Consider the following 24,550-nt stretch of genomic DNA (forward strand, 5'->3'; position numbering starts at 1 on the left):
GTTAGTCTTATGCGTGTATTTCATTGAAAGAGTCCTTTAGCTCTCCCATATAGCCATAATGCTTATTCATATTGTCTGTGGTATGCAATTTCTCGTACAGCTGCATTAGTTTCTGGGAGACGAACGTGATTGTGATCCTTTGGAGTACTTTTTTAGGTCTCTCTTGCAGACAGCTTTTAGTTTTCTATTGTCAAAAGACCTTTGGTGGATCACAGCAAAAACCTCTAAAAGTGGGCTTTGTGTCCACCCATTGCTTAGCTGTCTTGCCACTCATATCTTGCTTCTTGTCTGTTGGCTTTTCCCCCGCTTGTGCCCCCCCTCCCCCGTTTCAAGCTTCTTTACCATCAGTTTGATTGGAGGAGTTTTATCCTTCCACTGCTCACATTTAGGGAACATCTTTTTCATTCTGGACTCCGTGAGAAAGCAGTGTTTTCTTTCTCTCTCCCTTAAATAATGCTTTCCCCCTCAAATGATGACCCATTCGACATGTGGCTTGAACTCCCAGACCTTAGCATACAAAGGCTTTTTGGTGCTGGGGAGGAGCTGGCTATTGCACTTTTGCAGATGGCGTTCAAGCAAGAAGTTACTTACTTAGTATGCTTGAAAAGGAGACTGTTTTTCCCGGGCAGCCTGTAAATCTGCTCCTTGGGGTACTGGGGCATATTTAATGACTGTTATTTTGTTTCATCACTGAGCCCTGTTGAAAGTAAATTTAGCTTTGGCTAATGTTTCCCTTTAAATCCGTACACTTCTCGGTTTCCTGAGTGAAAGGTATTTGAAAAATAAGCCATGCCATTTACAACAATTGAAAATATTGAATTCCGTGTGTAGTTTTGAGTTACCGTAATGTTTGCTTTTTCTGCTGTACAGTGAAATGTTTTAACTTAAAAAAAATATATATATTTAATTATGCTTTACAAACCTGCATTGGCAAAGCCAATAGTGTGTTGCTTGCGTAATGAAGGTGATGCTTATTGGCTTTGCCTTTATTTTTTGTTCTATCTGCTTCACGCTGAGGTTTAACCAACTTTAAAATTGCGACTTTAGTTGTATCCCATAATCTTAGCAGACTGCTTTGCTTAAAACTCTTGGGTGACCGTTCTCGTAGGTAGCATCTAATCGTTTGGATCATTATTTCCTTTTTAGGGCGGAGTTGTTCATTTATACTTGTATTTCTTCTTTGTGACTTCTCTGGCAATGATTTGCTTCACATTACTTGTATGGCGTCCACAATGACTAGTAACTGAGCACCTTTTACGAGAAAATTCATATGTATGCAATGAATACTCTTCACAACCTCCACTACCTTTGATGCTTATCTGAATGCTTACCTTGTTCAGAAAATGGATTGTGTTTCTTTGCAATCAGTTCCATGCATGGAGTGCTGGCAGTGCTATGTACTTCCCTGCTAGGGCTAACACTAGTGATCTTATCTTTGCTTTAACTGTGGGTATCACCTATGCTCTGGAAATAAACAGAACTCACAGCTATTACTGGCTTAATAAAGATCGACTGGGGGTAAATATCTAGCAGACCTCAATTTAAGTGGGCGGAGTAGGGGCGTAGAATCATCTTGTTAGAAAAAAATAATCTTTCCAATATTTGTTGCTAAGAAAGCCAGTTATTTGAATTTGTGTTTATTTAGTGATAACAAATCACCTTTGGCTGTTAAATTTCTTTTGACTGATGTATCCGGTGGAAAAAGTAGAAAACTGGATGTTGGGTATGTCTGCTCCAATGACTTCCGTAGGAAGGAATATTTATAACTAGTACTGGTCAAGCCAACCAGTCTCTCCTTTGGGATCTATGGACTACGCCAGTAGTTTTTAGCGATGTTGCACAGCATCCACAATGCTGTGCAGCAGGCCTAAAGAATTAAGACTATGACCAGGTCGCCTCCGTCATTTTGTAGACCCGCCTACAAAATTACATGGATGCTTTTTGTCCTGTTAAGTTACCGGTCTGAGTTGGATTGGTAGTGAAAAGAAAATAAAGCGTGACAATATTTTCTTTTTTTGGTTAAAAAGCGGGTGAGTAAAAACTATGCGGGGAGTGGAAGAAACTGGTGAGAGTAACGTGAAACCGATGCAGAAGCACACAGGTGAGCAGGCATTGGGCGAATACATGGGTGGGGGGATTGAGCATCGTAGAACTGGCAGGGAACAAGCTCACGGGCGAGCAGTGGTTGGGATGGAAGTATGAGGGTGTGTTGGAAGGTGGATTATTGTGTGGTGATGCTGTTTAGGCTTCAGTAAGCAATATTCTCACAGTACTCCAAAGATAGTCCTTGGATTCACAATAATAAATCCTTAGCTCAGTTCTGGTAGAGTAGCAAAGAACAGTCTGAATTTACTAGAGGGACATGTGTTTTCAGAGTACCAACATAGACGCTAAGTAATTGACACAACTCAAAAGAAATCAAACACTAATTTATAAAAATAAAGCAGATTTTTATATAAATTTACACACCAAAACGAAGTCAGTTGGATAAGAATAAGTGGAATTAGGGATTTTAGAAGCAAAAATATATCTGTGCAAATCTTCAGCAGTGCGGGCAATAGGGATAAAGCACTAGTGACAATCTGTCACTGGCAGGTAGTGTTGTGTGGCACCCAAAGAGAGTTAAGGTGATGCAAGTCCCAAGGCCAGGCCAGGACAGTCAGTCACTTTGATTTCACCTGGCTCGAGAAGCCCGGGTACAGAGTTGTCTTGGCAGTCCTAGGTGTTGAAGCAGGATACGAAGGGTGCTAGTTTTTCGGCTTACATGGTGCTGGTGAGGAAACGGGTGCAACCTTCGACAATGGGGATACTCTACACGACACAAGGATGCTGTCTGATGCAAGAGGGAAGGGGCAGAAGGGGGGTAGGGGGAGGAGCGCTGCGGTATAGTTGTACTGATGATTTGGGGTCGCTCCCTGGGGCTCATTATAGTTTGCATGTTGAGGGGTGGATGGGAGGGAGAAATTAAAAAGTGGACACAGGAACCTGCTGGTGTAAGATTGCATGCGTTCGTTCGCTCATATGCATTTAGTAGTTTTTTTGATGTCGCCCGACCTCAGAGATGTGTGCTCTCATAAGTAGAAGCTGATGCAATACGATTACTGGAAGCAAGAGAGACGAACGAGCGGGATGTATATGTTATTTTTCTGTGTTTGCAATAAAAATATATTAAAAAAAAAAAAAAACCTTCGATAATAGGGCCACTACTATAGTCTGCTTAAGGTACTGCGAAGTTCCTGGCATTGCAGAGTCGAGTAAAGGTGGTGGTTGCTGGACTGGCCACCAACAAGCCTTTGCAGCGGTAAGCTCAGCAAGAAGTATTTGTGACATTTGGGGGAAAAACAGTAGCTGTCAAACTTGCTGGAGGTCAGGACTACGTTTCTGACAATGCACAGGACCATCTACTTTTGGCTAATCCCTTGGAGGGCCCGATTGCCTGCAGTTCTTCGGTTCTGGTACATTGTTTTTACCTGCGGTCTGCAGGGAACAAGTACAACTAATCGAGCGGAGTCTGGAGTTGCCTTTGGCTCCCAAAGGGGCCCCTCTGTCTGGTGGAACTGGTATTTGGTACGGGACGAGTCTGCCACACAGTTACATGATGGTGCCACAGGTGCAGAGTATCCTTCCTTTGGATTGTGAAGATGCAGTAGTTGCAGATCCTGGGTCTCTTCTTGGTCCTTTATTGCCAAGTCTAATCAAAATTGAGGTTCTGGTGCCAGGGGTGCCCCTTAAATCCTTGATTTAGGGGAAATAGAAGTGTGGGTGCAAGTGACCAATGGGATACTAGGCCCAGCTGCTAATCCATCCCTGAGGTGACCACATCTGGGGTGTGTCACCTTTTCTACTCAAAACCCTCTATTCTGCCACTTTAAAAAAAATGACAAACCTTTCTTTATTTACAGACCAGGTAGTTCACCCCAGAGGTGTGGCTAGACGTCTGGGGGTGTACGCCTCCTGACTACATCATTTTCCCGCCTTCCCGGGTGCAAGTGTTCCTAGGACAGGAGGAGGGCTGTTTCCTCCTTTGGTAGTCAGCCTGGTTGCATATCACAGGCGGTGTAAGCTTTGAAGCTTGCCGCCTTGATGTGCCGCTTCACTAGCCAACCTGTCAGGGAGGGAGGTGTGACCTCCTTCCCTTCCACGCCATTGTTTCTGACTCTTGGGAGAGTTCACACCTCCTGGCAGGGGGTCAGATTCTTGTCTTGGCAGCAGCTGCAGGCTGGCAGCCAGAGAACAGGAAAGGCTGAGGCAACCAGGTGACCAACCTCTAGGATAGCCACCTGGGTGCATGCCACATTAATTTTGACACAAGAATCGTGTTGGGGGCAGTGAGGCACGTTGTTTGATACCAAACATGACACATTTCAGAGGTACCACAATGGAGCTACCAACCTTGTGGTGGGGGGGGGGGCACGGGTGCCAGGTTGCCAGCCAATTTTATCCTATGGACCACTGCTCACTTGTGTAACATTAATTGAAAAGGCGACTATAGGGATATTTGAGTGCAGGCTTAGATTTCCTCAACCATAATATAATGCACCCTGCCTCCTGGGCTTAGAAGATCTTCCTTAGGAGTGACTGACGTATAGTAAAAATAGTGCCTTGGCTTTGCCGCACATGATGAGGGCAAGGTAGAGTTTGAGCAGCATGCACTGCTCCTGCAGTCTAGAATGGCAGGACTAATGACATCTGTTTAATTGGGTCACTCAGGGTGGCACAAAGAGTGCTTCAGGCCCTAGTGATTCCTTGAACTCCCATGCTCTGCATATCACTGGTACCATGTACTAGGTACTTTTAAGGGGGTTAAATGTCTTGCTGATTGGGGTTACCAATTCATGTGTATCAGTTTTAGGGAGAGAGATCTGCAACTGGGGCCTAGTCAGCAGGCTTCAGTGCACTGTCAGTCAAAAAACAGCATCTAGTAGCCCAAATCGGGGCAAAGGGAGGAAAGGACACCTGCAAAAATGCCTGTTTTTATACAGGTGTATGCAACATGGAGGGGAGCTCAGAGAATCATTTGGATGACAGATGGCAACACAGTGTGTAGTAAGAGTAGTACACCCGGGAGACCGCTAAAAAAAATGCACTCTTCGAGTGCTTAACCCAAAGGAAAAGCTCGGATATGAGTAAGACGCAGGCCAATAAGTGACAGGAAAGGCAACCATCGGTAAACCGTGTTCGGCCTCCAAGCCCCTCTGTTTTTGGTAAGACCGCACACAATATGGATCAGAACAGACTGAGAGCGGTGGGGTGCAATGGTAGGTAGATGGAATTAAAGATGGGAGCTGGTGGGAAAAAAAGACTGCACCATATTTATACAAGGATTCTTCCTGGTTAGAAATGTTTAATAACCATTTCTGTTGGATGGATAGTAGAATGAACTCTTATGCACATGCCCAAAATGAATGACCTAATAGTTATTTCTCAAACATATTACCTGCCACTCCAAAACCAACTCGCATGTGCCACTCTTGCCACACATTTACAGGCTATAAGCATCTTTCTGCTGCATCGTCATCCCATGCCCCTGAGAGATGAGATGTCAGATGTTTGGTGTGGGCTGCTTTGCTAATTGCACTGAGATTTGCCTATGGGCAAACTGGGCCTTTTTGGTTCAGATTTTGTGTATTTTGTATACTTTTTCTTTCAAGCAAGGGTCTTGTTTCAGTGGCAACAGGTCTCTAAAAGGTGCAAAAGCTGGGCCTGGAGAAAATAATACATGGTGCAGTAATAATGTAGTGAGTAGAGTCATTAGTGAAGTAGGGGAATATGTTTTAATTCAACTGGATCTGGAAAACGTTTTTTTTATTTTTTTTTTAAAGCATTTTGAAAGAAGGGACTGAGCAGTCCCTGTTTAAAGAGCAAAACAGGATTCATCTTGTATAAGAATGTAACCCTTTTCGTAAAGGGTATGTTGAGATTTTCAGGTTTGCGTCTTTTCGATTGTGAGCCTTGGAAGAGGAACTGATTGTTAGAGAGGTGAGCTGGCTATGCAGCAGGAACAGTATAATACAGTGTTTCCCAAACTGGGGTCCGTGACACATTCCCAGGGGGTCCTCAGGCAGCAGTTTGAAAAGCACTGCAAAGTTCCTTGTAGAATTAGCAGTTATCCAGCAACAATAAAAGTGTCAAGATAACACCAGTGATTAATGTACCTGCTGGAGAGAGATGAGTTTTGTCCAGTGGCAGGTTTGACTTATCTAATGTAGCACATAGGGTTAATATGCCTACTGCAAAGAACGTGTACCATGCATTCTAAACAGTATTTTATGTGCATAGGTCAGTGGGTTACTGCTTTTGTCACAGATATTCTTGTGTTACTCTGCAGCTCATAAGAGACCATCCTAATCTAGCACAGTGACCTTAAAACTGTCATCAAAGAGCTGCTTACACACTGCATAGTACAAGTTAGTAACGTATGTTTTTTCCCAGTCTTTCATTATCCTGATGCTGCTAAAGGGGTTTATTTGGGTGGAAATAGATTTTAATTGTTAAAGTCAATGCTAACCACTGTGTTATGTTCTGAATCCGGAGTGTGTGCTTTTCCAGACCAAGCACTTTAAAAAATGCCTACCAGTATGAATGACATGTGAATCCTACACATCGTAGTCCCCTTTTCCTCATGTAACATTTTCTCTACACTGATTTTTACACGTATGATTCATTGTCTCTATATGTGTGTGATGTAAACTGCTCTGACTTCCTACAATGGTATGAGAGATGCTATGAAAAAAATGAAATAAATGTGACCGAGGGGCTAAGGAGAGAGGAGAGGCACTGTTGGAGGGTGATAATAAAGGAATAATTTAAGAACCCCCACAAAGAGTGTTGGATCCTGGTGCATAGTAAGGTCATCATTTACTATTCTTTAAAAGCTAATACAATTCAATATATAATGATAAATGTGTTGTAGAATGCACCATTGTATCCTACATTTTCTTTGGGGGGGGGGGGGGGGGGGGGGAGTGCCTCCCAAAGTCCCCTTTGTAGTGGTCAGGCTCACTCGCTAAACTTAGTGTGCACTGTATGGGGACTGGTCCGAAAACACTTGCCAGGGATGCTTTAGGTTTCCACTCTGGCCCTGGCAGGAGCAGGAGCCTCGTACTGAGAAATAAAACTAACCATTTAAAAGTTAATCAGGGAGATGCAGCACCAACTTTCCCATTACATTTTTACTTTTTTTGTAAACTCTTTCAATATAAAATACTAAAATCCTTAGTAATTAGAGTGTTTGTTTTGTGTGCACATGTGTTTATTTTTTTTTAATTACTCTTTTAATGTTTGAAATTTAAATCTTACAAATTGCTGGGGGCCCCGGCTTCCAGTGGTGAGTCAATGGGGGTCCTCAGGAGTCAAAAGTTTGGGAACCCCTGGTGTAATATATAATACAGGCGATCATAAATGGGCCTTTGTGGTATATATTTATTAGTATGGCCATCTTTCAGTGGTTCTGTGCATTGGAGTCAGAATCATAGCCTAGTTTTTAACTGGTTTTTTTTTTCCATGGAACTTCTGTGTTTATATATATTTTTTACACCTATGAAACACTTTACTACCAAGCCCTACTCCACACGACCTGTGGCTAGGACCTGCACCCATCTTGCCATGGCTACCCACCATGCTGTGTAAGGCCTTTGATGGTGTACAGCAGGAGTTGGTAGCAATGTCTCACTTGCAGCCATACCCAACCCACTACCACTACCTCTTTGCATGGACTTTGGAAATGCGTGAAAGGGGTTGGTTTCAGTGTCTGAACTGCAACTAAAGCCTGCACCCAACCAGCTGCAGGTTGCCAAACAAGATGTACATGTCTTTCAGCTATGCGCATTGGCGGAGTGGTTGCAGGCCTCCACCCAAAGTACTGCATGCGCTGAACCCCAATTGGGTACTGCCTTGTGGATCGAAATTCATTACCAATTTTCAACATGGCAAAAAAAATATATACAACACTTCTCCAGCCAATCACATTTGGCAAAAAAAAATGCAAATGGAGTTGATGAGGCAGGATTCACTGAAATGGGACTTTACACCGCAGAAATATACAAAGGTATTAACCTTTTCAAGCCCATTCAGTATTGTTTTAAGTGTGTGTAGCTCATAATCTACAGACGTGATTTATAACTAACCAACAAATGCATGCTTTCTGACCAATGTTCTACGTTCATGTCTTTGTTCCTTTTATTCCCTCGCCCACAGGTTGCATGCTAGACCGTGGGTCACTAAACTTTTGCCAGATTTTGTGCAGATCGTCCATAGTAGGCAAAATTACAATTTACATTCTTGAAAATGGCTTTTATTATGGCTGAGCCATAACTACACAGTGGCAATTGCCACTGTGCCGTGTGAATCTACATATTGATAGATGTATGTATTTTTGTGTGTATAATACACGCACGCACACGTGTTTTGGCTTAGTCCTCTTGTTCCATTAGTCTGTGTGAGAGTTGTTTGCACTCCACTTTCATTGATGACCGCATAGTTCCGTTGGGTCAGCCTGCTTCAGCCATTGGCTCTATCGCGCTGTAATTTATTGCATTTGTCTGCATAGAGTAGAATTTGCGTCATTGTGAGGGCTGGTGAGCCAGTCCTCTGCTTCTTCAATTTTCTACTTTGGTAGGTACTCTTTCATTGTTTCCTTCTTTTTCATTTCATATGTCAAAGCCTTTTACAGCTCCAGAGAAAGTGCCAACTGGATGCTTATTTCTTCTGCAACCCCGGAATGGTATTGTCTGTAATATATTATTGTTTTACCATTCCAAGATGGCCAGCATGTTAGTAATAAATATGGCTGCCATGCTGGAATGTCAATCCAGCAATACACTTTGTACAGTACGATTACAAAACAGCCACACAGCTGCTATGTTTAATTTTATTTGTTATTGCAAGTATGAGATATCAGATTTTTGCAGCATCCTGTTTTCTTTTTACAACTTTTATTACTTTGTTGCATGTGTTGAGTTTGTGTGGTTTATTGTGATTGCAGAAGTGAGTGAATGCACAAATGAGTCGGAGGATGGTCGACTGGATACACAAGTTCAATAATGAGGGACAGAGTGCATTTATAATGACTTATTGAGTAGCTGAACCCTTCAGTGACCGAAGATGCCTTTTCACTTATAAACCAGACGTATTGGAATTGTCATTACTTGTAATGTCTTAGATTTAGACTGCAGTTATAGCAAAGCAATTAGAAAAAACATTTGTTGGGGAGAGAGAGCTATTCTAGATGATAGTAGGACAAATGTAATTTGTGTTTTTTGACAGACTAATCATAAACCATGTTCCACAAAAGAGTAATTAGCCATAACTTACAGTAGGCAACAAGGTTACCTAAAAAAGTTATTATGAAATTGGATTTTTGATAGCCTAGTTTGTAAACTGATCTATCTTTCAACCAGAAACTTTTGTAAATCCAGTTAGCTACTACATCTTCAGCAGGCAGTTCGTTTGTTCCAGCCCATAATAAACTGCAGCTCTTCTAATGGAAGTATTTGAACTGGAGGTTGTTTCTTGTGCTAAAATGTGTTATGGATACTCAGTGTCTGCCAACAATTCTGTGTCTCGTCCTCTTTGCAGGGTAAAAATGTTCAGTGGAAAGAAGGTTGTATGTAACAGTACTAAGGTCAAGAATATCCTGGATATCTGCTCCACAATATTGATTGCCAACATACTGTCCAGATAAGCAGACCTGGTGAAGAATAAATGTACTATTAACTTCACATCTGCTTATTTTGACAATAAGCGATTGTTAATATTATGGAGTCAATATAAGCGAAGTTTAATATTTAAAATGTATTATGGTAGAATACCAGAAAGAATATACTGTGCCAATACACTTGAAAGAGGAATTTAATCCTTCGTGGCATGATAATGTCTGCACCTATACCATACCCAAATGTGATGTGAACTTTAACACCTCGTGATAGGAGAGTTTAGGTGCGAAAACGTTACTATCCGTAGTACTTTTAGCTGTTTATTCCAAAGACTTCATGTAGTGATTTTTATGATATCTCACACAGTGGGGTAATCATGCCTTCCAGTATTGTCCTTTGGAAAGTAGGATTATCTTTTACATATGTTTCTCTATTCGGATTCGGACAATATGATAATACTTTTGTGGACACTGAGGCATACAGACAAGTTCTTCCATTGTTACTGTGGTTGTTGGTCCCAATTAAGGTACCAGGAATGTAGGTCAGTTGACAAGTATCTGTCATCTGCCCAGAGCCTGGCATAATGACTAAAGCATTGAAGATGACATTTATTAGAGCAAGGCTTCTTCTACACAGGTATTAATAGTCTATAGTTTTATGTAGGATATTCTGATTGCATATACCTGGCATAAGAAGCAGAATGTGTTTAATCGTAAAATACTCAATCCTTGGTATGATTTGGAAATGCACAAGTATTGCACTTGGTCATAAAAGCCATATATATAAAAAAAATTTGGGTAGAGATATGACAAATATTTTTGATTTGAGAAGGGATTATGGCAAGTCTTATTGGTTTATTGTGTAGGCCAAAACGTTAGTAAATCATTCATGGAATTGGAGGCAGGTGTAGGGCGAAGATAGTGCAGAAGGTAATGTCAAAACCTTTGGTTGTCCCAAATCTCGAGAAATTGAGCTCTGCTAAGATGCATACTGTATCGGTGAACAATGCCTCACAATGCAAACATTTCAATTTTAGGTTTGATTTATAATGCTGTGTGTTTGAATGCTAATTGAGCTTAAGGGTCCGCTTGTATGGTTGTTCAGGATAGCCATAACCTCAGTGTAAATTCAGAACATGAATGTCTGCTTCTCAATCCTCCTGGGTCGCATGATAGATTAGGTGTTTGTTGTAAAAGTGTATTTACAGATGCATTTTCATGATTGTTCTGGACCTTGTGAAAGATGATGCTTCAGTGGGACTGTTTTTGGGCTCCTCTTGTAGGGCTGTCCTTGGCCAGGCAGCTATTGTGTACAGAATCAACTTTCCAGTGGCTCATAAGAACCATCAAAATAGGCACCCATCAGAGCTCCGTTTGACACATCCTCACAATCAAACAAGTACTCAAGGCTGGCTCTCTCCTGTTGTTTTAGGTCCATTTTCTTAATTATGCATTTGAAATATTTCTAGGAGAAGTTGGACTTTATTGCCGGAACAGCACTTGACCCCGTGGGCCAGGTCACTGCTCCCAGCCTCTGCCTGCATTTTGCTTTGTTTCTTGCTGCTTGCCTTAACAATCACTCGCTTTCCGCTTCCTGCCTGCTCGTGTTTATTTTGTTGCCTTGGCAACCACCTACCTTCACAGCTCCCGCCTCCCAACCGGTCCCTTCCACCTCCCAGGCCTATTTCATGGAGGCCGATGCTCTACCCCTATGAGCAGTCCTTGACCCTATGCTCCAGGTCCCCGCTCCCCGCCTTTGCCCGCATTTTACTTTTCTTGCTGGCTGCCTGCGTTTCTACCTATTTTGTTGCCTTTGCCACCACCATCTCCCTGCTTAGGCCGCGCTCGCCATCCCTACCCTAGTGCCTTCCAGGACTATTTCATGGAGACCGCTGTGCGGCCGCGGAGCCAGCTCGCCACAGGCAAGCCCTTCTTCATCCATCCACACCTGGACTGCGCCCAGTGCCAGTAACCCTGGCTCTCCCGCCATCGATCGCTACACCACCTCCGCTTCTAGCCCTGGCAGGCCTCAACTGCTGCATCTCCCTCCTTCTCCTCAAGATCCACAGAAGGACTATTAGCCTTCCACCGCTGCCGGTTCACCTGCAACACCGAAACCCTCACCACACCCACACAGCCGACTTCCAACCCTTCGGAACCGCTCCAGTGCATGCTGCTCAACGCCCGATCCCTCTGAAGCACGCTCCGGAAATCTGGGACACCATCACCACTTCCACTCCCAACGTGACCTGGCTCACACCGTCCTCAGCACCCAACATAACTGCAATGCCCCATGGTTGCAAGATGATACACAGAGACCGCGCTATCAGACACGGAGTAGGTATCGCCATCATCCACAAGGAGACCCTCCAAAGCACCACCCCGACGAGGACATCCTATCCATCATAGAACAACTCCACTTTCAAATTCCAATTGACGCAAACACCAGCGTCAGAAGAACTCTCGCCTACAGACTCCTGGGCCCCAGCCCTGGCTTCTGCGACGCCATCTCCAAACTCCCTCCCCCCCCCTCCCCCTGACAATTGACTCCAAGCACTACATCTTCCTCTGACCTCATCTTCCACCTCATCTTCCACCTCATCTTCCACCTCATCTTCCACCTCATCTTCCACCTCAACGACCCCAACTTCCACTTCAATGACCCCAATGACTTCAACTCCGCCAACCTCCTGAAAAACATGAGCAACATTGGACTCAAGCAACTGGACACCGGCCCATCACACCGTGCAGGACACACCCTGGACCCAATCTTTACAGAATCAAATTCAGCCATGCCACTGAACTCACCTGGACAGACCACAGCATCATCCACTTCACCATCGCAGGCTCACCACGACCCACCCCCATGCCCACCACTGTAGATGGAGCAAAATCACTGAGGCCCATTGGGCTACCACCCTCAACACCACCAGATGCCACACTATCAATATCCTAGAGCAAAACATCCAAAACGTCTCAGACTGTAACTCAATTGCGCCGACACGATCACACCTATGAACACGGCCGGCAGCTGCTGACCTAGCAAACACGCCAGCTGGTTCATCCCCAAACTCCAGGCCTCCAAATGAGTGTAAGCGGCTGGAAAGATGATTGTGCTCCAGCAAGTCCTCCCCCGACATCACTACCTTTAAATCTGCCATGTGAAAATACCACCATTATCTCAAGGAAGCCTGAATGGACCCCCTAACCACCCTCATCGAGTCTCCCGGGCGGACTACTTCCACAACAAGATAGCAGACATCTACAGCGATTTCGACCCTCAGTGAGCCGGCCTCTGCCACCTCCTGACACACATGGACAATCCCGACCGCCACATCACGGATTGGGCACCACTCCAATCATCACAGCAATCATGACCTCCATCCACTCCAGAGCATCGACAGACCCTTGCCTGCAACACACCTTCAGCTTGGTACAGAAGGAAATCTGCAGCGCATTCACCAACATCCTCAACTCATCCATCACCACTGCCACCTTCCCTGAAGCCTGGAAGCACGCATAGGTGAAATCCCTCCTGAAGAAACCCTCTACCGATCCCAGCGAGCTCAAGAGCTACTGCGCCATCTCGCTGCTCCCCTTCCCGGCCAAGGTCCTTGAAAAAGCCATCAATCGCCAGCTCACCGATCACCTAGAAGGAAACTACCTGCTCAATGCCGCCCAGTCCAGCTTTCACTCCAACCACAGCACTGAGACCGCCCTGAGGGCTGCAACCGACGACATCCGATCCAGCCTTGACTGCAGTAAAACAGCATCCCTGATCTTCCTTGACTTTTCTGCAGCTTTTAACACCGTATTCGACCACACCCTCCTCTCCAGACTTCACCACATCTGCATCAGAGGAAACGCCTCAAATGATTTAACTCCTTTCTCAAAGGGCACGCACAGAAAATGCGCCTTCCGCCATTCACTTTCGAACCCAAGAACATCATCTGCGAAGTCTCCTCAAGGATCCTCCTTCAGCCCCAACTCTTCAAAGCCTTCATGACTCCACTGGTCGTCATCGCCCGCTCCCACGGACTGAGCAAAATTTCTTATGCTGACAACATCCAACTCATTCTCTCACTCCCACGGAAGACACCGCCACCACCAGGTTTAACTTCCAGAACACCATGACCGACGTCGCCAACTGGATGAGATCGAACTGCCTGAAGCTGAACACAGACCAAATGAAAGTGCTCCTCTCCGGAAAGAACACCTCATCATGGGATGACACATTGTGACCCACTGCTCTCTGACCTTCATCTACCCCCCGCAAACCACGCCTGCAACCTCCGCATCCTCATGGTCCGCGAACTCTCCATGAAGCACCAGGTAAACTAAGTAGCCTCCTCCTGCTTTCACATCCTCAGCCTCCCTCACAACATCTTCAGGTGGATCCCCTTCAGCACCAGGAAAACAGTGACTCGAGCCCTAATCAACAGCCAACTAGACTAAAGAAATGCACTGTACCTCGGAACCACAACCCATCTGCACAAATTACTCCAGACTAAACAGAACGCTACAGCCAGACTCCTCATCGACAAACACACCAGCATCACCCCCAACCTCAGAAGTCCCCACTGGCTCCCTGTCCAGAAGAGATGCCAGTTCAAGCTACTGATCAACGTCGGCCCCTCTTACATCATACACCACCTGACCTTTCACCAGCCGACCAGACCACGCCGATCATCCTCCCTCGCACACATCCCCATATCCGGCGGAGCTGCAGTGAAGGTTTTTCTTTCTCCTACCTCCTCGCCAGGTCCTAGAACGACCTCCAACTCCTTGTCTGAACCTCCCCCCTCACTCGTTGACTTCAGCAAGGGACTCGAGCCCTGCTCTTTGACTAGGGCTCTCCATTCCTGTGTGCCTGGATTCCACCCCCACCCCCCCACCCCTCCCCCCCCCGGTGTGATGAGTGGCGCAATATAAATGATTGATTGAGTGAATGCCAGCACATTAAGACTTGTTTTGCTGTGCTGACTCTGATCTGTTTGTGACTGGGGTGAAAAAAGTTGATTATTAGTTAGGGTGTTTAAGATCTCGGAGTAATAATTTTACTATCCTAGGTCGGGTCCAGTTAGGGTTCTTTAAATCAAACTAGCTCAGCCCATGGTGGCTGTGGCACAGAGCAGTCGGGCTTAACTCAAACAAAAACAAGTGTAAAGAATTTATCAGTAGCGAAACAACAAATAAGTAAGAAATATGACACAATAAAAATCCCACCCAATTTATAAAAATAGTATCTATTCTATTTAAATCCTCAAAATGACAACTGGAAGAAGGGAATTAGAGTTATGATTTTTGCAAAATCTTCATCAATCACTGCTTCTCAATCAAAGTTTAAAAAGTTTCCTAGAGTTTTGTAAATCACTGCTTTTCACTGTTGGTGGTAGTCTGTAGCCTCGAGAGCGAGGCTTTATGGGCAAGGTCTTAGTTTTTGGCTGACTACGACGGAAGTCTGGGTCAGATGTGTGCACCCGGATGGTCCCGGTGAAGATTTTACCTTGTCTCTCCGAAGCATTTCTGTTTTTTTTTTTTTTCTTTTTTGTCTTGTTGACGGATGTGCTTGGTAGGGACCTCTGCAGCTTGAGGCTGGTGCAAAGTCCAGCGATCCGATGAATTCTTGGTTCTCAATGGTGTATGAGGCTACTCATGAAGGGACAAGAGATGATAGTCTTAAGTTTGGACTCTATGCCCAAAAAACATCATCTTTTACCTTGGGCTTGCAAGTTGAAGTTCTTGGGAAGAAAATAGTGCACTCTAGCCCCAGCCAAAGATCCAGCACATGGGGCGCACCTCTTGGGCGATAGGACTAGCCCTGGAGTCCACTGGTGGAGCCCGGAAGATCAAATCCAGTAGCTACTGATCATTTTTCACATGCAGGTCTCTTTAGCTTTTGTGCTCCTGAAGCTTAGCTGGAGCCTAGCTAATTTCCCTTTGAGTCCACTCACTTGACTCTTGGCAGGAGTGGAAGCAGCTCTAGCCCTCACGGTCTCTCACCACAGGTTGAACGGCAGAAGCAGCACTTTACTTTCTGAAGACCTGTCTTGATTGAGTAGGTGCAGTCTTCCTTGGTGCAGCCTTTCCTCTGAGGCCCACAGGTTCAGCAAGGGCAGTCCCTCTTCTGTTCTTTCCAAGTCCTGCAGATTCTGAGGATGGTAGTCAGGGATGCTACTTCTATAACAAATTCGAATTTGTGGGTGGTGAAGACTCTAGCCTATGGCGGTACAATTCCCATGGGGCAACCCTACCCACTTTTACCTAATTTCCTGTAGGGTTGGCACTAAACCGTTCTGTAGTGCCCAAATCCAAGATTTCTGGACTCTTCTTCCCTCGGTCAGAGCTATGGCACACCACTGAGGTGTGTCCAGTATAATTAGCCACCCTTCTTGGGAAACTGGTTCCGACACGATTTTCCTTGTCTGGATGAGATGCCAGCCTGTCTACCTACACAAGGAAGCGGGCAAGCTAAGGTGTGACTCCTATTTGCCTCTCAGAGGCGGTAGCCCCTTTGATGCTGGGCCATCTGTGGCCACCGTCCTGGGGCCATTCTATCAGGACGAGGTCATATCCCCGCCCACCAGCCGACCCTATGTTCTCTTTCCTGGGAAAGCTTCATATCACTTAGCAGGGTGGCAGCAGGCTGTCTTGGCTGACAACTGATCCAGGTAGTCGGAAGTGACTACTAGAAGTTTGGGACTAGAAAGTGGTGATTTTCTAAAGTCACTTTTTTTTAGTAAAAGTTGATTTAAATCCGACTTTACCATTGCGTCTGGTTTAATGTAACAATTTATTTGATACTTTGGAGTACCAGGTTTGGAGGTCTCAAATGAAAGTTGGCACTTAGTGTGTGGGTTAGGGAAACTCCATCTTAGATGGTAGGAATACCGACCTTGCTTCAATGAAAATGACAATTTTGAGTTTTCACTGTCAGTGCATGTTAAAGTTTAAAATAAACATGCACCTGTCCTTAATAGTTAGCACCTTGCCTTGTGGGCTACTAAGGCCGTCCCTAGTGGTGACTTTTATAATAAATAGGAAGTTTTTTTACTTGGAAAAGGGTATATTTTGCCAGGTTCGGCTGACCGTTTAAAAGCTTCTTGGCTAGGCTGCGATAGAAGACCTAGAGCCATGTTTTCACTTTGTCACTGCAGAGGTGGAACTATACGTGCTGCAGGCCACTAGTGACATTTAGATTACTAGCCTTGGGTGCACACCTTGTACCATACACTAGGGACATGTAGGTAAGTTAAATATGCCAATCTGGGAGTAGCGAATTGTACATGCACTTTAAGAGTCGGAGCACATGCACTGGGGCCTGGTCTGCAAGGCCTAGTGCACTTCAGATTAAAAACAAAAAAACTGCAGCATCAGTCAAAATATGTTGGAGTGATCATAGAAAAATAGCCACTTTCTTACCACTTTTTGTAGAAAAGTGTTTATGCTGCTTTTTAGTCACTGAGCACAGAAAGAACTGAGAAAAGACCCAATTAGGTTGAAGAATCGCACACAACCAGTCTTGGCTCACTTTCTTTGGCTGAAGACTAAAAGAAAAGCAAATAACCTTTTCTAGGGTTTTCTTTTTAGCTTTAAAACGTATGTGAGCCTCTCCTTCTCTCTTTCATCCAGTTTCCTAAATATTGTTGAAATGTAAATATGATGTTGTTCAGAAAATGGGCCTCTGCCCTCCTTGGTTGTTTTTGTTTCTTATAGTTTGTTGGAGAGATGTAAGTGGGTCCCTATTCAAACCCCTCTTGTTCCCTGTAGTCTATGCACCTATTCAGGCCAGTAATCTGTCCTTTTGAAGTCTCTACATTATGCAATGCAGGTTCATGTTTCCTGGCTCCAGGGAGAAGGGTGTAGTGAAAATGAACGCCTCGCTCCTTTGTGGTAGCTTAGGATGGCCAGCTCAGAGGCATTGCACACTTCAATGAGATTTTTATTTTTTATTGAAACGATTGGTGCTTTTGGAAGGTAACTTCTATCTACTACACATGCATAGAGTTGTGCTTTCAGGGCTTAAATCAGTGTTGTGAAGGTGGTTTGGTTTTCTTGCTCCGACACTTAAAGGAATTGTATTTTGTTGTACAGGAATCGGCATTGTAATGTGCTCAGTAACTAGGCTGTTCGTTTATTTACTTAAGGAGTTTCATATAGCGCGAACATGACCTGTATCAGGGCACTTTACAAATAGCAAAACAAATTAAACACAGAAAAAACAAGCAGTACAGAGATAAAAATATAGTTAGTGGTATGTTGTACAAATAGCAAATAGGTTGTAACCACAAAAGCAAAAAAGAACAGGCAAGAAATAAAATCTATACAATGAAAACAAACTATTTAGACTACAGAAATCAGGATTACATCTAAAGGTTTCTATTCAGCAACAGGATTTTAAGTTCTTTTTGAAGGAGGTAGTCGAAGGATTAGATCTAGATTAGATCTAGTTTCAGGAGGAATTGCGTTCAATATTCTAGGGGCAAGACAATAGAAGAAGCAATTGTTTTTTTTGGTTTGGTTGAACTTCTGTAGCTTCATCAATAGAAAGTTAGAACTTCTTAGGGAGCGACTCCCACCCAAAAGTTCAAGTTATTTTGCCAGGTAGACAGGAGTGTTGTGATGAAGAGCCTTATGGGCCATGCAGGCTATCATAAACTTAATTCTAGCTTCAAATGGGAGCCATTTGAGATGCTTCAGGTCAGGTTTAATGCGGTCACGTTTACTGGATCTCATGATGAGCCTTGCAGCTGATTTATTGTGGCCCTTAACGGAGCCTGCCTAGCTTTGGGTAATACTGCAAGAGTGGCTCTCCTGTAGTGTGTGCGGGAGATTACTGGGGATTAGACTGCTAACAAAGTCATGTAGGGGTAAGAAATGTTTGATTTTCCTTAGTTTTGAAATGGTAATTTGCTCCTCTGGTAGTTGCACTGATGTGATATTGATATATCTGTCCAATGTATTGCCTAAAGATCTAGTGGAATTAACATGTGGGGCGCATTTGAGCGCTGTAGGCTGTTTGGTCCATTCATCTATGGTAGTAGAGAGATTGTAGGGGGCGATCAGGAGTAATTCCATCCTGAGTGTGTTTAGCATGAAGTGATTGAGGGTTAACCATTGTTGGGCTTTCCGTAAGGCGTAGATAAGTTTTGATATCTTCAGCTGAGGACATTTTCAAGTATAATTGTGTCATTCGTGTACGTGTGGTACTGTATATTTGAATGTGCAAGAATTTCTCTAAGCTGTTCCATGATCAAGTTGAAAAGCGTGGGTGAGGGTGTGGATACTTGAGGTACTACAGTAGAGACCGGAATAGTGTTTGACAGGGTTAGATTACATTTAATTTGTTAAGCTCTATTATGATAAAAAGAGGAAAACCAATTTAAGACTCAACCAGATTACGCCATCCTTTCTCCAAAGGTCTATCATGTTGTCATGTTTGACCGTATCAAACACAGTGGAGAGATTAAGGAGTGTAAGCAGTCAGGGTTTGTTCTGATTGAGTAGTCTCAAGGCATCATCTACAATGTATATCAGAGCAGTTTCAGTGCTATGACTGTTCTGAAGCCAGATTGGCAATGGTCAAGGAGCTGAAACTGTTCTATGTTGTTGCAGAGTTGTATGTGTACGCATTTCTCTAGTAGTTTTGCTGGTGTCATAGTGTTAGTAATAGGACGGAAATTGTTGGTCAGACAAGTCAGCATTTGGCTTTTTAGGAATGGGGGTAACCTGCCCTATCTTAAGGCAATCAGCAATTGTGGCCTGGGACTGAGATGCACTGACAATTTAGATAAAAGTGGGAGTATGGAAGATCTAAACTCCTCGCGTTTGGAGGTTAGAGGATCTTTAAATTGGTTTGAGGGTTTAGATGATGTTATTATTTTGAGGTGTCTCTGCTACGTCAGGAATTTGGAAATTAATCCATGCAGCATTCTTTTTTGTAGGAAAATCAGAGAGAGGGCACCACATCCTGTAAGCCCTAGGGAGGGAACTAGATTGGCCGAGTTTAGTGGATGTTGAGAGGCAAATTGTAGATCTCATTCGATTTCCTTGTTATTTCAATCAAATGAGCAAGACAATTTTAACCACCACTTGGGAATGTCACATTATCCTTAAGGTGATGGTTAGATCTGCAGCTAACTTGCTGTTTGATTTTCTTAAAGCTTTTTTTGTTGGTTTTTGGCATTGTCCAGTTGCTGCCTAAAGTTGTTTGCTTTGGAACTACGTATGAGCTTGTTATAGTAGCTTCTTATTGACCCTCGGTGCTGAAGGTGTGTTGTTAAAGGAGAGATTCTCCTTGCTCTATCAGCAAGCCTTCATTTCATTCTTACCTTGCTGAGGTTGCCGTTGAACCAGGGTTTGTAGCGTCTACTGGGTATTCGTTTAAGTTTCTTTGAAGTATTTTTTCAGATATATCTGACATGGATTGGATATAGTGATCGGTGAGGTCATTCACATTTGTCATGTTTGAGGGTGGAGGAAGGAGGTTGTTGCTATTGTATGTTTGATAGGTTATGGTGATTTTTCCAAAACTCTCTGGACAATTGTTTTTGTTTTGCGAGGTTGGTCTTGTCTAATCGGTACATTATCCAAGATGGAGATTTGGAAGGGATATGACCAGTTACAGGGTGATATGGATTCTAGTTGTATGTAATTTTCCTTGGCGTTGATTAGATCAAGGGTGAAGCCTCTATTATGGGTTGGACCATAACAAGACTGGGTAAGATTGAGGACAGCAAGGATGGATTTAAAGCAGCCATTTGGTTAATTTCAGTGAAGTTTGAAATCCCCAAAGAAAATCTGGTTAGGGTACATCATAGTCTCCAGTAATTGTTTAATGATTGGTAGGTTATTCCAGGGGGGTGGTAAATCGTATGGAATTCGCATAACACCTTGTCCTATACTTCAAACCCTAGGTATTCATAGGAGGACACTGGAGCAGTTTGTTCTTGTTTTAGGGTGAGCAAGAGCAATATATACCAGCACTTTCAGATCTATCCAATCTGATGTCATTGTTGGGAGGCCCAAGAATGTTCAGAATGGTTCAGGAGGTTTGAGCCATGTTACTGTTCAGAATAAGGGGTAAAGGTCTTGTGGGAGTATGAGATCGGCGATGTCAGCTGCATGTTTTATTGCTTATCTGCAGTTAAGAAGCATAGACTTGAAGTGTGATTTGGTTACTACTGCCCCTTGGTTTCATAGGGACATGTAGTAAATTATGCTTGTTTATAGTTCTACGGTTAGACTGGGTTCGCTCAGTGGGTTGAAATGAATAGTTTGTATATTGACCAGCAAGGGTAAGGATTCTTTTATGTGGTGTTGTAAAAGGGAGTAAATGTCCGCTAGATGATCAGTGGCCCTCTGGGGTCGAGAGTAGGGATTCAGATGGGGTCGCGGTTTTAACTGCAAGATGGTTGGGTTCTTTATGGCCGACGACTCGAACAAGGAGTGTCAATCAATTGTGGGAGGATTAGGTTGTTCGGCAGAGGGTGTTGTGTTGTCAGACTCTCATACTGCACAACAGCGAACTGTTTGCAGGGAAGTCCTAAACCAGTTTGCTGAGCTCTTTTCTTTGACCCCCCCCCCCGGTCAGACAACATGGTGTGTTCATGATGTAGCCATAGCTGGCATTTTGCCTGTTAAAAACAACATTTACAGACTGTCTGACTAAGTCCAGGGCTGCATCAAAGCTGAAGTCACCGGAATGCAGTATCTAAGAGAGATAGAACCTTCTGACAGTCCCTGGGCTAGCCCAGTGATGCATGTCTCCAAACCTCACTCAAAGGGTGACAAACCAGAGATGAGGTTTTGTGTGAATTACAGGAGTCTTAATGCAGTCATTAACACCTTGGCTGCTTGAGATGTTCCTCTGCTGTGCTGGGCCATAATAGAAATGGGTGTGGTCATGACGAGCTCAGCTCGTCATGAGCAAACAAGAGGTGTACCTCATGACGAGCTGAGCTTGTCATGAGCACCGAAGGGGTTAAAACAGATGCACACCCCATTCCAAGAGCAGATGAGCTCATAGATAAGTTTGGTGCAGCCAAATTCTTGAGTACCTTTGACTTAACATATGGTTATTGGCCCGGGGAGCAAAGGAGAGATCAGCCGTTACTACTTCTGAAGGACACTTTCAGTTTAAGGTGACTCCTTTTTGGTTTAACAAAATGCCCCGGCCGCTTTCCATAGGTTGGTAAATAGGTCTTTCAGGTCTGAACAACTTTACAGCAGCATATCTGGATGATATTGCTGTTTTTAGAACAACCTAGGAGGATCAAATGGTCCACCTGAGGGAAGTACTACAGACCCTGCAGCGGGAAGGCTGGACTATCCAGGCCAGCAAGTGCCAGATATGACAGAGTTCAGTTGTCTACTTGGGCCACCTTGCAGGTGGAGGCCAAGTACAACCTCTTCAGCTTAAAATTCAGACCAACCTGGATTGGGAGGCTCCCAAGACCCAGACTCAAGTCGGGGCTTTCCTTTGCTTGACTGGGATACAGGAGGTTTGTGAAAGGGTGTGGTGTGGCCCCTTTCACTGAGCTCACCTCCAGAAAGCAGCCTGAGAAAGTAATCTGGGCTACCGGATGCCAAAGAGCCTTTAACACCCTGAAAGAGGATGTGCTCAGCACCTGGCCTAAAAGCCCAAGACTATGGAAAATAGTTTATTGGCCAAACAGATGCTTCTGAACGTAGAATTGCAGCAGTGTTGTCACAAACAAATGGTGAAAGCCAGGATCAACCAGTCAACCTTATTCACAGGCAACTACTCCCTAGAGAGCAGTGTTGGAGTGCCATCTAATGTATATTAAGATTAGTCACATTCGTCCCGTTTAAAAAAAATCTTTTTTATTATATATCTATTGATTTGTATATTGTAGAACTTTTGAACAATTCATATAAATAAATATTTTTTTAATAACTTAAGGAGACATTTTTAATTTTTATTACAGATAATATAGTAAACTAATGTAAGCCATTCAATGTAGACTTATTGGACTACTAGTGGCTATACACCTGTTGTAGAACAAAAGGGAAAATGTTATTTCATTGGTTTACCTACCCTATCCATTTTGGCTAATAAGGGTGACTCTTTTGAACTTGGAACCATTGAGAGGGAAGCCTTTGCTCTGGTTTGGTCCCTTAAGAAGCTGATAACATACTTGTTTGAGACTCACTTCAAGGTTCAAACGGACTATAGACCTCTCAGGTGGCTAATGCAGATGAGAGGAGAGAACTCCAAGTTGTTTAGGTGGTCTTTTCCCCTACAGTGTATGGAGTTTTCAGTGGAAGACATACCTGGGATTGACCATGCAAATGCAGGTGGCCTATCCAGATTTCCTGATTCTTCCACTTGGATTATAACTGCCAGGGTGGAGGTTAGTTGTGCATGGTCTTTCGTCTGGGGGTTGGGTGGGGGAGGGGCGGGGGTGGGTGGCACGTAGGAAAGTGTCCTTTTTGTATGGTCACCCCCAAATTATTTTCTCCATTGCTGATGGTTTTGACTCTGACAGAGCACTTGAGCTTGCTAACAAGGCCCCAGTACCAGTGATCTATCTCTAAAATATAATGCATGTGAATTGGTACCCCCAGTTGGCAAGGACTTGCATCCCCTTATAAATCCCGGGTAAGTGGTACCAGAGGTACCCAAGGAATGGAAGTTAAAAGGGTCAAGAAAGATGGTCTTTGTTTCTTCAGTTTCTTCAGAAAACATTATTCTCAAGAAATCTAGCCGCCAACACGTGTTTCGTCTTTGGTGGTATAGACCACAGACTTCTTCAGGGCTATAGCAAAGCTATCGTTATTTGTAGAATGAAATGGTGTCAACATAATGAAGATAATTCTTTCAGAATTGAAAATGTAAACGGAGACTCTTGACTCAGTAAGTAAAGGTTTTATGGACGGAACATCAAAATCACAGAAGAGCTCCAGACGGAATAAATATCTCTGAGTATGTTATCCGACGCGCAAACAAGACACCGGCTACACGCCGCTGAAGAAGTCTGTGGTCTATACCAGCAAAGCCGAAACACGTATTGGAGGCTAGATTTCTTGAGAAGAATTTTTTCTGAAGAAGAAACAAAGACCATCTTTCTTGTGAATTAGTTGAAGAACTTTACACTTATCATCCAAGTTGGTGCTCTGAAATACTTAACACATTTAAAGCCTGACTACTCTGTGCCACTCTACCAGGACTGAGCTAGGTATTTATTATTGTCAATTCAAGGACCTATTTGGAGTAACGTGAAGTTATTGCGTAGTGAAGTCAAACTGCATAATAACCCACTTTCCTAGAGTAGTGTGCTACCACACCATGCATACTGTGCCACTGCACTCTGCGCCATTCTGCACCGCTGCCATCTGCGCTTATGCACTCTGCAACACTTTACAGCAATGCACTCTAAACCAGTTCACTCTGCTCCACTCCACTGTACCCTGCACCACTGTACTCAATGCCACTGCACTTAACACCACTCTACTCTACTGCAGTCTACGCCAATACTCTACGGCACTCTACTCTGCACTACTGCATTCTTTGTTAATGCACTCTATGCCGCTACATTCTGTGCCACTCTACTTTGCCTTACGCCTTACATTCCACAGCACCCCATTCCACAGCACCCCATTCCACAGCACCCCATTCCACAGCACCCCATTCCACTTAACTCCACAATGCAACGCTCTAATCTATTCCACTGCGCTCTATGCCACTATACTCTGCAACACTTTACGCCATTCCCCCTACACAAGTCCACTCTAGTTTACTGCACAACTGTACTCCACTCTGCGCAACTTCACTCTGTGCCACACCACAACCCTCTACTCTTTGCATTCCATTCTATGACACTCTACCGCACTCTCCTCTATGCTACTACCTTTTAGCCATGCTGAACATCAGCC

The 24,550-nt window shown here is 44.0% G+C and overlaps 1 protein-coding gene across 1 annotated transcript in view; it reads left to right on the forward strand.

Moving 5' to 3' along the window:
- The window catches only part of ZBTB46 (zinc finger and BTB domain containing 46), a 320,438-nt gene that overhangs the window by 56,842 nt on the left and 239,046 nt on the right, over positions 1–24,550 (forward strand). The window lies entirely within an intron of this gene.

This window comes from Lissotriton helveticus, chromosome 7, assembly GCF_964261635.1.
Source record: "Lissotriton helveticus chromosome 7, aLisHel1.1, whole genome shotgun sequence".
NCBI lineage: Eukaryota > Metazoa > Chordata > Amphibia > Caudata > Salamandridae > Lissotriton > Lissotriton helveticus.